The sequence below is a fragment of the Leucoraja erinacea genome, chromosome 26, assembly GCF_028641065.1.
Source record: "Leucoraja erinacea ecotype New England chromosome 26, Leri_hhj_1, whole genome shotgun sequence".
NCBI classification, from domain to species: Eukaryota; Metazoa; Chordata; class Chondrichthyes; order Rajiformes; family Rajidae; genus Leucoraja; species Leucoraja erinaceus.
Genome location: NC_073402.1, coordinates 10011065 through 10028422, shown reverse-complemented (window position 1 = coordinate 10028422; position 17358 = coordinate 10011065).

Sequence of the window (17358 nt, the reverse complement as noted above, 5' to 3'; positions counted from 1 at the left end):
GGATTCCCTCCCTAGCGTACTACACGTCAGCCCATTGTATTTCGTAGGAGTAGCCTATCTTGCTCCGCTATAAGATCTTTGGTGGCCACAGTGTAAGTGGGCAGACCCACCAGCTGTGGAGTCAATGGTGACCCCCAGGGCACTGATGGTGAAGGACTCGACAATGGTAATGTCAGTGATGGCACCATGTGTGTCTGGACTCTCTCTTGTTGAACTCGCCCATTGTTTAGTTTTGATTAGAGAAACTGTGCAGAAACAAGCCCTTCGACCCACCGTGTCTGTGCCAACCAGCGATCCCCGTACTTTGACACACACGCTAGGGACAATTTTTACATTTTTACCAAGCCAACTAACCTACAAACCTGTACGTCTTTGGAGTGTGGGAGGAAACTGAAGATCTCTGAGAAAACCCATGCTGGTCACAAGGAGAATGTACAAACTCCGTTCAGACAGCACCCATAGTTGGGATCAAACCCGGGTCTCTGGCGCTGCATTCGCTGTTAGGCAGCAACTCTACCACAGCGCCAACGTGCCGCCACTTCTGTGGTGCCAATGTTACTGGTCACTCATCAACCCACACCTCAATGTAGCTGAGGTCTAGAACTAGGTGGACGTGGGTCAAGTCTCTTAGAGTCACAGTGAGAAGCTGCCAGCAACGCCTGACAGAGATCATCCAATTCAGGGAAACACAGAGGAGAAGCCCCTGGGATCTGCTCCCTGAGATAAGGCAGTGAATGACAGTTGTAACGTGCTGCAACTCAGTCAGATCTGTATTTAGTGTGGTCACCCCTCAATATGCGACCTTTCACCACAGGGCATGTAGAAATAAATTTACACATCTGAACGACGACCAGATTCCTGAGAGCGTCTGATTGGTTTCCAAAAGCTTGATGCAAAATAAGAGAAATCAATCATTCAATATCTCTGGAAACAAATAATACTTGTGTAGAAATGAACTGCAGATGCTGTTTGAAATGGAAGATAGACACAAAATGCTGGAGTAGCTCAGCGGGACAGGCAGCATCTCTGGGGAGAAGGAATCGGTGATGTTTCGGTTCGAGACCCTTCTTCAGACTACTGTTAGTGTGAATTCAGCTGGAGGTACACAAACAGGATTGGTGTCTCTCCACGGCAGTGTCTGAAAGATAATGATGCAGCCCCAGAGTTACCAGACTGAGGACAAACATGGGTTGTGAAATCGCTCCAGTGGTGAGAACAGGACCAGCAAGTTAACACGGTGAAAGAGCTCCCCCTGATGTAGTATGCGGACAACTCTCACAGTCAGAGAAGACACAAAGTGCTAGAGTAGCTCAGCATGTCAGGCAGCATCTCAGGAGGATACGGATAGGTAACATTTCTGGTAGGGACCCTTCTTCAGGCTGATCTGCTGAGATGCTTCCTGACCTGCAGAGCTATTTGAAAACATGCACCTCAAGATTCAGGAAAGTTTCTTCCCAGCTGTTGCCAGACAACTGAATCATCCTATTATAACCAAGTCAAGAGAGTTTTATTGTCATGTGTCCCAGATAGGACAATGAAATTCTTACTTGCTGCAGCACAACAGAATATGTAAACATAATACGGGCTGGGAGATAAACGTTCAATGTGTCTATAGACCATTGACCATATATACACAATAAATAAACAGATATAGTGCAATAGTAATCATAGACTGTTAATGTTCACAGCTTATTTGATGTTGTGTTTAATAGCCTGCTGGCTGTGGGGAGGGAGCTGTACCTTCTTCGCAATGAGTGTGTGATCAGGATGGTGTGAGTCTTTGATGATGTTGGCAGCCTTTCTGAGGCAGTGAATGCGATAGATCCCTTCGATGGTGGGGAGGTTCAAGTTCAAGTTCAAATGAGTTGATTGTCATGTGTCCCTGAACAGGACAATGAAATTTTTGCTTTTCTTCAGCACACAGAACAAAGTAGGCATTTACTACAAAACAGGTAAGTGTGTCCATATACCATAATATAAATATGTACACACATGAATAAATAAACTGATAAAGTGCAAATAACAGATAATGCGTTATTAATAATCAGAGTTTTGTCCGAGCCAGGTTTAATAGCCTGATGGCCGTGGGGAAGTAGCTATTCCTGAATCTGGTTGTTGCAACCTTCAGGCTCCTGTACCGTCAACCTGAAGGTAGCAGGGAGATGGCTGTGTGGCCAGGATGTTTTATTTTATTTTTTATTTAACCTTTATTTAACCAGGAGAAGTCTCATTGAGATTAAAAATCTCTTTTACAAGAGAGTCCTGGCCAAGACAGGCAGCAGCACAGTTCCACAGTTACAGACAATAATTTAAAAACAACAGAGAACATATAAATAGAGTCACAGTCAGAACATCATCAAACAAAGCATGTACAGACAGAAGAGCCCGCTTCAACATCATTAAGAAGGGATTTAAATCTGTTTATAGAAACCAGCTCCTTAAGTTTCAGTTCATTCTGCAGCTGGTTCCATGCGAAGGGGGCAGCATAACTAAATGCCCTTTTCCCCAGTTCAGTACGGACTTTAGGTACAGTTAGTAAGAACAAGTCCTCAGAGCGGAGCTGATAAGTTCCTGTGCTTTTTCAAATTACATACTTCTGCAGGTATGAAGGAAGAACACAGAGGATAGTCTTATAAATAAGGATATGCCAATGATGGAGTCTGCGGGTGGACAGGGCAAACCATCCAACTTGAGCATACAAAGAGCAGTGGTGCGTGAGGGTTTTAAAATTAGTAACATATCTCAGTGCTCCGTGGTAGACCGTGTCCAAAGACTGTAGGCATTTTGAAGATGCATTCATATATAAAACATCACCATAGTCCAACACAGACATAAACGTTGCAGCAACAAGTCTTTTTTCGGCTTCAAAAGAAAAACAAGATTTGTTTCTAAAGAAAACACCTAATTTTATCTTTAGTTTTTTCACAAGTTGCTGAATATGAGGTTTAAAAGAGAGAGAATCGTTAATTATAATTCCCAGATATTTATATTGAGACACAGATTCAATCACAGAACCCTGCAAAGTGGTGATAGGAGGGAGGTCCGAAGGCTTTGATTTAGCTTTAGTGAACAGCAGGAGCTTTGTCTTGTCAGCATTTAAAACAAGTTTAAAATTACACAGGTTACGTTGCACAGTGTTAAAAGCAGTTTGGAGCTGACAGAGAGCCTGATTTAGGGTAGACGCAGAGCAATATATCACTGTGTCGTCAGCATAAAAGTGAAAAGTTGCATTCGGAGCTTTATGATCTAGACTATTAATATAAATAGTAAATAATAAAGGTCCCAAAACCGATCCCTGTGGCGCACCCTTAGATACATTAAGAGAGCTAGAAGTAATACCTCCTGCTCGCACACACTGGGATCTGCCTGATAGATAGTTTTTTTTTAAAATATTTTATTTTATTAGAAGTAGTCATATGGCACCAAAGTGCCTAATATATTTTTTCATAATACATTTTATGTACAACTTTTTTTTTGTTACATTGAAAAAAGATGAGAATAAGAAAAAGAAGTTAGATAGTAAAGGATAGATAGATGTGAAATATATAGTGTGTGAAGAAAGAAAACGAGTAAATGAAGAAAGTTGAGAGAGAAAATAGTGAAAATAAAATAAAATAAAAAAGAAAAAGAGATCATTATTTATAATCTTGACCAACCCTCGTCCAGTCCTGAAACAGTTTTTTTTACAATTGTGTTGCACCATATGATTCCAAAAAAACGACGAATGGAGACCAACTCGTTGTGAATTGGTCTGATTTATCCATTAGGAGGAATCGCATTTGCTCAAGATGAGTAGTGTCCAACATACTTGCAATCCACATTTTAAGCATTGGTATTGATGTACCCTTCCAAAATTTAAGTATTAATTTTGTTGCTATTATTAAACCATAGTTAAGGAATGGGTTTTGAGATGTGTTCAATTTATTCCCATCTACCATTACACCAAATATAATCATTTCAGTATTAGGTTCCATTCTTGTCTTGAATAATTTTGTAAATATTTCAAAAATATCATTCCAAAATCTATAAAGTTTTATGCAGGAAACTAAGGAGTGTGTTATAGTTGCCTTTTGGGCTAGACATTTATCACAAGTGGCGGATATATTTGGGTAAAATTTGTTCAATCTTGTTTATGAATAATATAATCTATGTACAATTTTAAATTGAATTAGATTATGTCTTACATTAATTGAACATTTGTGAATATATATCAGGTATTTTTCCCATTTAACCTTCGTAATTTTTATCATTAATTCCCGTTCCCACTCTTCTCTAAGTACCTCTGTCGATGGTAGGTCTATATTTAGAATACTAATATTATATTATATAAATAGGATATTAATTTTTGTGAGTCAGCTTCAATATTCATTGCTTCTTCCAGTAAGTCAGGAGTTACTTTTTGATATCCTTGTATATATTTTTTCACAAAGTCGCAAATCTGAAGATATTTAAAATATTGGTTGTTTTTCAATTTAAATTTTAATTGTAGTTGTTGGAATGATAGTAGGTTTCCCATTTCGTACATATCCCCGATCCTTCTAATTCCGAGACTTTCCCATTGGTTATATGTCTTATCAATATGAGATGGTTTAAATAAAGGGTTGTTCGCAATTGGCATTAACAGTGATAGATTTCTTAATGTTAAAGATAATTTTATTTGTTTCCAAATTCTTATTGTACCATATATAATTGGGTTCTTCTTATATATTGTGTTATTCAGTTTTTTGGGGGAAAAGAGGATCGTTCCTATATTACAAGGATGGCAATCCTCCTTCTCCATTTTTATCCATTCTGTCTGTTGGGTAGAACTATCCAACCAATAAATCATATTCTTAATATGCACTGCCCAGTAATAATGCATAAAATTCGGAAGTGAAAGTCCCCCGACCTCTTTTGGTTTACATAAGTGTTTTTTTGTGATTCTATGTGATTTATAGTCCCAAATATAATTTGTAATGTTAGAGTCTAATTTAAAAAATATATACTTTGGTATATAGACTGAAATAGGTATAGTAATTGTGGTAGGAAGATAATTTTTATTGCATTTATTTTACCTAATAATGATAAGGGAAGTGTTTTCCAAAATTTAATCAGTGTATTAAGTTTATTTAATAAAGGTATGAAATTAGCATTGAATAATGCTTTATATTTTCTAGTAATCTGAATACCCAAATATTAAAATTTTTCTGTTGCGATTTTAAAGGGGAACTTCAATAAGTGTGTAGGTTCTTGAGGTTTTAATGTCATGATTTCACTTTTGTTCCAGTTCATTCTATATCCAGATAAAGACCCAAATTCCTCTATTAAGTTTAATAAATTTGGTATGCTCGTTTGTGACTTTGTAATATATAAAAGTATATCGTCTGCATATAATGAGATTTTATTCTTTGAGTCCCTGGTATTATAGCCCTGAATATTCGGATGAATTCTTATACTTTCAGCCAGGGGTTCTATCATAAGGGCAAATAGCAGGGGTGATAGTGCACATCCCTGCCTATTACCCCTTGATAGTTTAAATTTTAGAGATAACATGTTATTAGTTAAAATTCTTGCCATCGGTTTATCATATAATAATTTTACCCATGTTATAAAATTCTCTCCCATATTAAATTTTTGTAGTACTTTATATAAGTATTGCCACTCTACCTGATCAAATGCTTTCTCTGCATCCAAAGAAATAATTGATATATCTTCTTCCTCTACTTTATGCGAGTACATTATATTAAACAGGCGTCTCAGATTATTAAATGAGTATCTTTTAGGTATAAACCACGTTTGATCAGTGTTTATCAATTTACTAATATATTTGCTTAATCTTCTTGCTAAAATCTTTGCTAAAATTTTCTGATCTGTATTTAAAAGTGATATAGCTCTGTACGAGCCCGGATCTTCTAAATCTTTATCTTTTTTTGGAATAAGCGTAATAGTTGATTCTGTTAGTGTTTCAGGTAGTTTGTTTTCTTTAAAAGCATGGGAGTATAAATTAAATAAATAAGGGGTCGTTATCTCCTGAAATTTTTTATAAAATTCATTATTAAAACCATCTGGTCCCGGTGTCTTACCATTTTTCAGCGATTTTATTGTTTCACCTATTTCTTTGATTGTAATTTGAGCTCCTAGTTCCTCTTGTTCCAAAAGGTCCAGTATTGGAAGATTACAGTTATCTAGAATTTTTTTTATTTTACTATCTTCTATTTTAATTTTAGATGTATATAAGTTTTGGTAAAATTGGGCAAATCTATTATTAATATCTTTAGGTAGTATTAGTGATTCACCTTTCTCTGATTTAATTTTGGTTATAGGTTATAGTATTTTCCTTTTCTTGTTTTTTCAATTGGCGAGCTAAAAGCTTATGTGGTTTGTCACCAAACTCAAAATGTTCCTGTTTTGTAATTTGGAATAGTCTTATTACTCTTGCCGATAAAATTCGATTAAGTTTAAATTTCAGTAATACTATCTTATTGTGTTTATCTGTCGTGGAATCATTGGCATTATCCAACTCTAACTGTCTGATGTCTTGTTCTTTTTTTTTTGTTTGTTTTTTTTTTTTGTTTATTTTATTAGAAGTTAATACAGCACAAAACAGTACAGTGGAACCTAATTTTAGGTGCCAACTAAGTAATACCATAATCCATTCTATGTACAACCTCTAGTTTTATGTTATGAGAAACATAGAAACATAGAAACATAGAAATTAGGTGCAGGAGTAGGCCATTCGGCCCTTCGAGCCTGCACCGCCATTTAATATGATCATGGCTGATCAGAAGGAAGTAAGCAAGACAAGAAAAAGAAAACAAGAATAGAAAGAGGAAAAAGTGGAAAAATAGATGGTAGAGAGTAGAAAAACGTGAAGTGTGTATATAAAAAATAAAAAAGGAAGAGAGAAAGTGGAAAGTAGAAATAGAAGAGAAGGCCCCTTAAAAGAGAATTTTTCAAATCTGTATTCGGAGATGTAGATCTATCCGCGTCATGAACTGAAATCAGCAATCTTTACGGTACCGCTGCATCACATGATTCCAACTCCTTAAGAATTGGTCATATTTATCTATTAGTCGGAGTCTCATTTCTTCAAGGCGTGCTATGTCCATCATATTCCTAATCCACATTTTAACAGTTGGTATGGTTGTATTTTTCCAAAATTTAAGTATCAATTTCTTTCCAATTATTAACCCATAATTAAAAAAAACATTTTGATCTTTATTTAAATTGGTATCTTCTCCTATTATTCCAAATATAATCCATTCCGTTTTGGGTTCTATTCTTGACTTGAAAAGCTTTGTAAATATATCAAATATATCACTCCAAAATTTATTCAACTTTGTACATCCTACAAATGAATGTGTTATATTAGCGTTTTGAAACAAACATTTATCGCATCTGGGAGAGACGTTTGGATAAAATGTATTCAACCTCGTTTTTGAATAATATAGTCTATGTAATAATTTTAATTGAATTAAATTATGTCTTGCAATAATAGAACAGTTATGTGTATTCATCAAATACTTTTCCCATCTATCCTTCGAGATCTTTATCATTAGCTCATGTTCCCAATCTTCCCTTAATGCTTCTGTTGAGGGTGATTCTCTATTTAATATATTATTATAAAAGTATGATATTAATTTTTGTGAATCAGCCTTAATATTCATTGCTTCTTCTAAAGGATGTCTTGTTCTAACAACAATTGTTCTGTCTTATTCTTTTTATTTTGAAAACTTTGATATGAAATTATAATTCCTCTCATAAATGCCTTAAAAGTTTTCCATAATAAAGAAGGCGAAGTACCTGGTATATCATTTGTATCGAAAAAAAATGTCATTTGTTGTTTTAAATATTGATAGCCTTGCACGTCATTTAAAATATGTGTATTAAACCTCAAAAAAATTTTTTTACCCGGCATTCCCTCAAATTTTACTGAAAATGTCAACGGAGAGTGATCTGAGATACTACTAATGTGGTATGTTGGGTTGTTTGTATATGGCATTAATTTCATATCCACTAAAAAATAATCAATTCTTGAATAAGTTTTATGCACCGAAGAGTAAAACGTGTATTCCCTTCCAACTGGATTAGCAGATCTCCATACATCTATTATATTACTATTTTTTATATATGTATTTAGAAGTTCGCTAGTCTTAGATTTTAAATTACTCTTCTTTTGTTTTGCTGATTTATCTAGATATGAATCTGAAACACAGTTAAAGTCCCCCCCTATTATCACATTTTGGTAATTAAGCTCTGATATTATGTCAATAATTTTATCAAAAAATTGGGTGTTATCAAAATTCGGAGCATAAATATTTATCAAAGTTAGTGGGGTTGCATAAATTTCACCTGAAACTATAATATATCTTCCCTCTTTATCTGATATAGTATTCTTTAATTTAAAAGGAATACCTTTCCTAATAAGAATAGCTGTACCCCTAGATTTAGAAGTAAATGAGGAGTATTATGTTTGGCCTATCCAATTCGCCTTTAATCTTATTTGTGTTTGTTGTTTCATGTGTGTCTCCTGCAAAAACATTATGTCGCTTTTCAACGATTTTAGTTGGGCAAAAATTTTACCCCTCTTAATTGGCTCGTTGGCACCCCTTATATTCCAACTACAAAATGTAATTCCTCCATTCTTTATTTGTCTATCGTCTTGCATTGTAAATCAAGGTAATATTCCTGAATCATATGGTGCAACCAAATACCTCAGAAATATAGGACTTGGGTGGTCATCCCGGTTTATTAGATTTATATTGCATCTCCTTCTTGTAAAGTGCCTTAGAAAAGGAAAGAAAAAAGGTGATATACAATTACTTTCAAAAAAATTAAACAGATAAATATCTTGATTGTGCTTTACAAAAAAAGGTGCTATTAAGGTATCTAAGGGAAGATACCTTAAGGACAAATAGCCATCAATGATGGCAAAAAATGTATAGACCTCCGTGATGTTGTTATACATTGAGCTCCTCCCCCTTAGTGAATCCTCATAAAAAGTTACATACCGTTTCATATTTTGTATTTTCTTATATGAGTTTATCAAACCAGCGCCAGTGACAGCCGAGAGAAAAAATAAAAATAAAAAGAATTATCAGGAAGAGACATAAGGAGTAACAAAAACAAAAAACAAATATAGAACACAACATATACACGATTATATAAGTATATATGTCCTACCAATTTATCCAATCTTAATCTAATCTAAACTTTCCAATATATATCCACCCAGAATTCTTACATAATATCCCATTCTATAACTACCATACATCATACAATCCGGTACCAAAGGGTTAACTACCATACAAGCAGGTGCAAGAGGTTAAACTTTGAGCTTTTCATCCAAGGTTGAATATAACCAAGCTTTCTGAATAACACATTCCAAGGAGATAAGCTTTTTAATTGTCTGGGTAGCTTGGCCATTTTAATCAGTTCAAAACTCTGTAAAAAGTTCAATATTTTTCCTTGTCGGCAGCTTGCCCCGATGTTTTCTTAATGATATCCTCTGCATACTTTAAAGCTTTTCCGGGATCTGCAAATGTGCGTTCAACGCCGTTATAAGATACCTTCATTTTGCCGGGAAATTAAATTCCATATCTTACTCCCGAGACATCCCTCAAAGTGTGTCTTGCCGGTGTCAACAATCTCATTTTCTGGACTACCTCAGGAGAGTAATCGCGAAATATTCGCACATTATCCCCACGGTATGTCATCTTCCCATGAGTGATCTTTTTCAATATAAATTCCACTGAAGAGATGTCATGGAATTTCACAATTATCTGTCTTGAATAATTTTTTTTTCCTCTTGCAACATACCCAACTCGGTGAGCGACGTCTATTCTTGGTTCTTCCGATAGTTCAAAGACATCTTTGAGTAAATCAGTAACGAAAGTACATGCTTGAGATTCATGTCCCTCTCGTCCTTCCTTTACTCCGAGAAACCTCAGGTTATATCTCCGAGTTCTTGATTCCAGGTTCAGACATTTATCAGTCATTCTTCCAAGTTTTTCCACTTCAGTTTTCTGTGATTGTTTCAAACTCTTTATTTCCAAGACAATCTCTTTTATCTCATTCTCCATCTCTTCCATTATCTCATCCAGCTTTCCGATATCATCAAATCAAATCAAATCAAATCAAATCAACCTTTATTGTCATCTTGCAAGCAACAGTTGTACAGTGCAAAATGAAAAGACGTTTCCCAGTGAATAGCGGAGCATCGCACATGAAATTTAAAACATTTCACACATAATAACACTAAAAACAATCCAGTCCCTGATGGAACAGTATAAATAGTTAAAAGCAGGTAAAACACAATGTTAAAATACAATAAACCAATCATAAAAATGTCCAGGGCAGCTGATTTGAGTGGCCAGTGCCAGTTATTAAAGTGTCCGTGCCAGCCGCAGAATCAAGTGACTGTGAGTACAGAGTGACTGTTTAGCAGCCTCACAGCCTGTGGTAGGAAGCTGTTTAGCTGTCTTGTAGTCCGGGCTTTGATGCTTCGATATCTCTTGCCTGATGGCAGGAGATCCAGGTGTATGTGGAGGGGGTGCAGTTTGTCCTTAGCAATTCTCTGAGCTTTTTTCAGACAGCGGCTCTGGAACAGTTCTTGTACCGAGATCATCCTTTACACCTTTAAATTTCTTGTTGTAATCATTTTCAATTCTGACACATTCTGATTTTAATCTCTTATCAAATTCCTTATACTGCTTTTTCAGTTCTTTTAACTCACTGCAAGTATTATCAATTTTTTGAGAAATTCTCTCCATGCTAGTCTCCATACTCTGCTTGTTACTCTCCATGCTAGTCTCCATACTCTGCTTGTTTCTCTCCATATTAGACTCCATACTTTGCATTTTCTCCAGTGTAATGTTGACTGTAGCAGTCATATCTAACAGCATCTGCTTTACCTCTTTCTCCTTCTTGTCTCCTTTTGTTGCCATTTCAAGCAGAGAACCTTGGCTGTAAGATTCTTCTTCTTCTGAACCTTCTTCTGTCGTTTGCAGAGTATCCAGTACTTTCTCGAGCTGATCGCTGATAGTATTTTTCTCTGGCGCCCTTGAAGAATTATCTCTGCTCATTTAAACTAATTTAAACACCAGATTTCACCATTAATCTCCCCGATTTTCACGTCACCTTCTGATGATATCACCCTTACACAACACGGCAAATTCGGTGAGGTTTTTTTAAAAATCGGTGCTGACTTAAAACGGCTTTTACAATTTTTTTACGGGGGAGAAGCTCAATGCCGCGCCTTAATTCTCCATGACGCAGCTGGAAGTCGACCTAGATGTTAATGTAGATGTTAGTGAGTAAGTTTGCTGACAATACCAAAATTGGAGGAGGTGCAGTGAGATAGGCTGTCAGAATATACAATGGGATATAGATTAATTGCAGAAATGGGCAGAGAAATGGCAGATGGAGTTTAACCCGAGCAAGAGTGAGGTGTTGCACTTTGGGAGGTTGCAACTCTATGGGACTAATGGTTAGGCCACGTTTGGCGTATTGCATGCAGTTCTGTTTGCCCCATTATGTGGAAATATGTGGAAGCTTTGGAGAGGGTGCAGAGGAAATATCAAAAACTAGAGGGCATAGCTTTTGTTGCGAGGGAAAGGTGCAATTAATATGTGTGGGTTGCATTAGACCATAAGTCCACATGACATAGGAGCAGAATTAGACCATTCAGCAGATTTAGTCTACTCTGTCATTCAATAATGGCTGATCTATTGTTCCTTATCAATCCCATTCTCCTGCATTCTCCCCCATACCCCTTGACATCCTTACTAATCAAGACCGTATCAATTTCTGCTTTAAATATACCCATCTTTCCTTATTCTTTCCTTCTTCCTCATTCTTTCCTTATTTCTATTTTGCTTTCCTTCTTTCTTGGCTCAGTACCAAGGCCTACTCGATCTCCCAGTTGCCAACCATTTAACTCGCATTCCCCTCCATTGCCAGAGTGAGGCCACACGCAAACTGGAGGAACAGCACTTGATATTTCAATTGGATAATCCAATGGTATGAACATTAAATTCTCCAATTTAGGTATTCCGTAAAACTGCCCCCTCCCCTTTCTCTCCACCCTCCCTCTTCTATGCCCCACCTAGTGTTCACAAACTGTGACCCCATGGTCTTGCAGTCAGCTCCAGTGATGGCTTCACCCACACTTTGGCAGCTTTGTTGTCTGGACGATCAGCATCCGCTGTCTCCTTATGTACATCTAACTGCCAGATGTTATCCATTCCTTCGCCATGTTGCATGTTAACGAGGGCTGCTGCTTGGTGCAGGTACAACCTATCCTCACCTGTGGTGAACTTGATCAGGCTACTTACTTGGCTCTGGGTCCATTCTATGAAACCTATTCAATTTAAGATTTTAACATGAAATGTTTTATCTTTATCTTAGAACATTAGAACTAGAACAGTTTCCTGCAGAGACAGTACAGCAGAGGAACAGGCCACTTCAGCCTACAATATCTGTGCGAGCATTATGCCAACTTAAACTTATCTCCTCTGCCTGCACATGATTCATATTCATGTGCCTGTCTAAAAGTTAAACTCCACTTTTGTATCTGCCTCCACCACCTCCCCCAGGCACCGACTCTGTGTAAAAACCCTGCTTCATACATCTCCTTTAAACTTTGTCCATATCATTAAATATTTTAAAACTAGTAGAATGAGTTCCCTCATACTAAGAACCCAATAAGTGAACGTGTGCCTCTTCCTTTCTGTCATCATAGAGTCATAGAGTGATGGAATGACACAGTGAGGAAGCAAGCCCCTCGGCCCACACACCCAACATGTCCAAGTTACACTAGTCCCACCTGTCAGTAAAGAAAGCGAATGGTATGTTAGCTTTCATTGCAAAAGGATTTGAGTATAGGAGCAGGGAGGTTCTACTGCAGTTGTACAGGGTCTTGGTGAGACCACAGCTGGAGTATTGCTTACAGTTTTGGTCTCCAAATCTGAGAAAGGACATTATTGCCATAGAGGGAGTGCAGAGACGGTTCACCAGACTGATTCCTGGGATGTCAGGACTGTCTTATGAAGAAAGACTGGATAGACTTGGTTTATACTCTGTAGAATTTAGGAGATTGAGAGGGGATCTTATAGAAACTTACAAAATTCTTAAGGGGTTGGACAGGCTCGATGCAGGAAGATTGTTCCCGATGTTAGGGATGTCCAGGACAAGGGGTCACAGCTTAAGGATAAGGGGGAAATCCTTTAAATCCGAGATGAGAAGAACTTTTTTCACAGAGAGTGGTGAATCTCTGGAACTCTCTGCCACAGAGGGTAGTTGAGGCTAGTTCATTGGCTATATTTAAGAGCGAGTTAGATGTGGCTCTTGTGGCTAAGGGGATCAGAGGGTATGGAGAGAAGGCAGGTACGGGATACTGAGTTGGATGATCAGCCATGATCATATTGAATGGTGGTGCAGGCTCAAAGGGCCGAATGGCCTACTCCTGCACCTAATTTCTATGTTTCTATGTTTCTATGAATGCCTTTTAGTGTGACCTGGGAGTCTCAAGAAGGTGAGATAACAGTCTGGGTCAATGGGAAATGCAGCCTTCGGAAGGTTGGTGGAAAGGGTTGAGTTGTGAAAGGGAATGGCCAGTTTATTCCAGGTCAGGAACAAGACTCAGTGCTTTGTCAGAGGGGTAACTGATGTTAATATGTGGGATCGTGTTCCAAAACCTAATGAGATTGAGTTGATCAGTCAGGGGTGTTACAATGATGGAGGGCACATCATTGACTGGAGATAAACAACATTTGCATCAGGGGGGGACGTCATAATTGAAGACAATAATGATTGCATAATTTGAATGTTTTGGCTACTAAAGGCATAAAATTGTGCAGAGGAAACATAACCTCCTCAAACTGCTCTTGCTAAATATGACCTTGCTTTGCAATCTTTCCTCTCAAAACCAAATGAACAGTAGAAGCAGTGATGTTGATTCCAGAATAAAGGGTTTTTTACATCAGGGTAATGAACAACTTACTGAGTCTGTCCAGTTTCTCATCACCCTCACTGACAGGGTAATGGCTTCATTGGTAGTTCCATTCTGCTGGAGCCCTTCCTCAAATCCCACCAGGAACAGTTGGGCATCCCAGTTAAAAGGTGCAGCAGTACAGAGTGGTGTCCAGGGAATTTGGTGCCATTTCTCTGACACACACATGTAGACAAGAATACATCAGGGGCACAGGGGTGGTGGCGATGGGCAGACACGGACTGTGGGAAAGTCCCTGGGGTAGAGACTGATCCTGTCTTGATTTAGATTGTGCTGATTGGAATTCTTACTGTCTCTCTCTGTATTACCCTCTTGATTTCACATTGTTTGTTACACCAAGGTTTGGGAAGCTCACAATGTGTTCTGTGCTTCCAGTGATTGTGATTGAACTGTAACATTGCAGTTTCATCAACTTAATAAACGAGCATCAAAACAAAAATGATTCTGTCTGTGAATGACTGTGTCCAATATCCAGTTAATGCTCCCAGTACACTCTCAGTGTCCATCACCAACTCAACTCGTGGCACAGCCCAGTGTGGAGCTGATCTGCTGACAGTAAGATCACTTTAGAATGAGAGATGATGAAACAGCCCAGGTAAATGTGGATCCGTGGGGAACTGGGAAGAACTCCACTGGCTGGTATCAGGTGTAGCGCACTGTAGATAGTGATCACAACTCCACCTGATTGCTTTGAATAGAAGCAAATCTGGATCTTGTGGGAAGGCACTAAACTGGTGTAAGGTAGATCACGATGTTATCAGGCTGAAGGTGGGGAGAGTAAATTGGGAATTGTTATTGGGTAAGTCCACATCTGACATGTGAGAGGCATTTGAAATCCACTAATCAGAATTCAGAACTGCCATGTTCCAGAAAGGAGGGATAAAGATGGCAAGGTAAGGGAACCTTGGATGACCAAAGAGGTTGTAAATTTAATCAAAAAGAAAAAGGAAGTAAATATCAGGGTTAATTAAATGAAGTCAGACAGGGTCTTTGAGGAATATACAGCAAGGCGGAAAGAGTTCAAAGGGCTGTTTAGAAGTTCAAGTTTGCGTTTATTGTCACATGCATCAATTATATGCACCAGTGATATTTGAGTTACCATGCAGCAATACTAAATGAAAAGCAAAACACACAGTCACATAAAATAAAATTTAACACAAACATTCCCCACAGTGGGATCAACATTCCTCACTGTGACGGAAGGCAATAAAGTTCAGTCATCTGCCTCCTTTGTTCACCTGTGGTCAGGACCTTTTATCGCTCAGCACTTGCCGTTGTCGACAGTCCGATGTTCAAGCCCTCGCGTCGGTATGATGGAAACTCCGGCATCGGGATGGATCGGAACACTCGGTGGCATGGCGCTCCCGAGTCGGCCTCTTGTTACTGGAGACCGCTGCTTCACGGTGTTAAAGTCCACAGGCCCCGTGTTCGGGGCACTTTCCCTGGTGATCCTCAGCAAAGGATGGTAAGTCCATGCCGCACCTGCAGCTTGAAGCACCTGGCCCGGTCTTCAGGAAAGGCTGCACCACTCCCGTTGTTAGGCCGCGGGGATGCGACACAAAGAAAAATCGCATCTCCATCGAGGTAGAAGGGCCAGAAGGGACCATGAAATATCTCTTCATCGAGTCAGATTAATAAAAATCGAAGGGGTTTTTATACATGCCTTAAAATAAGAGAGTTACCAGGGAGAAGGTAGAACCACTCAAGGATAAAGGAAGACATTTGTATCTGAGCCAGAAGTAAGCGAGGTAATAAACAAGTACTTTACATCTTTATCCACTGAGGGAAAGGACATGAAGGATTGTAAAATCAATGTGGGGAACGCTAATATACAAGGGCTGTTGGTGATCAAGATGGAGATGGAGATTTTAAAACGAACTGATTACAGGGGCCTTGGTGAAGGTTTTTGCATCTTTTCTAATCACAGGTGAGGTCCTGAATGAATGAGGCATTATCAATGTTGTACCTTTGTTTAAGAAAGAAAGTAGAGATAATCAGATTAATTATAGATGAGTTAGCCTCATGTCAGTGGCAGGGAAGCTATTGGACATAATTTAGCGTAGGCAATGGCTAATTGTGGACAGTCTTTGTACACTGGCTTTGTACACAGCAGGTCATGTCTTAGCAACTTGATCAAGCGTTTTGAGAAAATCACAAAGGTGATCAATGAGGGTAGTGCAGTACATGGTGTCAACGTGGACCAGAAAGGCATTTAATAAAGTATCCTCTGGTTGACTGATCCAGAAGATTAAGATATACATGATTCACGATGAATTGCTCATATGGATTCAGTACTAAATCACTCATAGAAGTCAAAGCGTTGTGGTCAATCATCAAAAGAACCCTTTTATCCAGAGGACCACCTGGGGGTTTCAAAGGAAGCTCAGGTATAAAAGCCGGAGTCAAGCCAGAACTCGCTTTCTTTCTGCTCTGCTGGACGGCTCGTGAGCCCAACTGTAAGTATCCCGGTGACCTGGTGAAGTTCCCGAAATATGATAGTTGAGAGACGAAAGGGAAAAGGGGGGTAAAATTGTGTAAAGTAAGTTTTACGACGTGCCCGATAGTTTTCCTTTCATAGTCTTAGTTTAAAGCATAAGTTTAGCCACATATTATGTAGTGTTGGTGAGATTCGATTTCTCATTGTTTAATAAAGCCTGTAAATTTTAGACTTGCTTTGAGTCCATCTTGTTTTCTGTTTTCTCTCATCGGCACACTCTGGTCAATTCAACCTTTTATCATATCCCACCATAATTCCGAGGTCTAGAACCTAGGGGAATCCCTTTTGTTGTATTCTCTCTCTTGGAAACCGCTGGAGTGGAGTGGTGGCCGTTTGATACTCCGACAAGGGAGAGAATAACTCGGGCAGTTGGGCCCAAAGTGGAGTAAAAGGGAAACGAAATCCCTACACATTTAATAAAGTATCCCCTGGTTGACTGATCCAGAAGATTAAGACACACATGATTCACGAGGAATTGCTCATATGGATTCAGTACTAAATCACTCATAGAAGTCAAAGCGTTGTGGTGAAAGGGCGTTATCTGGCTTGTGGTTTGTGGCCACTGAAGTTTGTAGAGACTATGTTGGATCCTATGTTGTTTGTGATGTATATGACATGGACATAATTGTGGATGAGTTTGTTAATAAGTTTGCAGCCAACACCAAGATTGCTGGAGTGGTATACAGCGAGGAAGTGTCAGTTATTAAATTGTCAGTGCAAAAGTAGCAGAATCAGGTGGAGTGACTGTTTAGCAGCCTCACAGCGTGTGGAAGGAAGCTGTTTAGCAGTCTGGTTGTCCGGGCTTTGATGCTGCGGTATCTCTTTCCTGATGGCAGGAGATCTAGATGTGTGTGGAGTGGGTGCAGTTTGT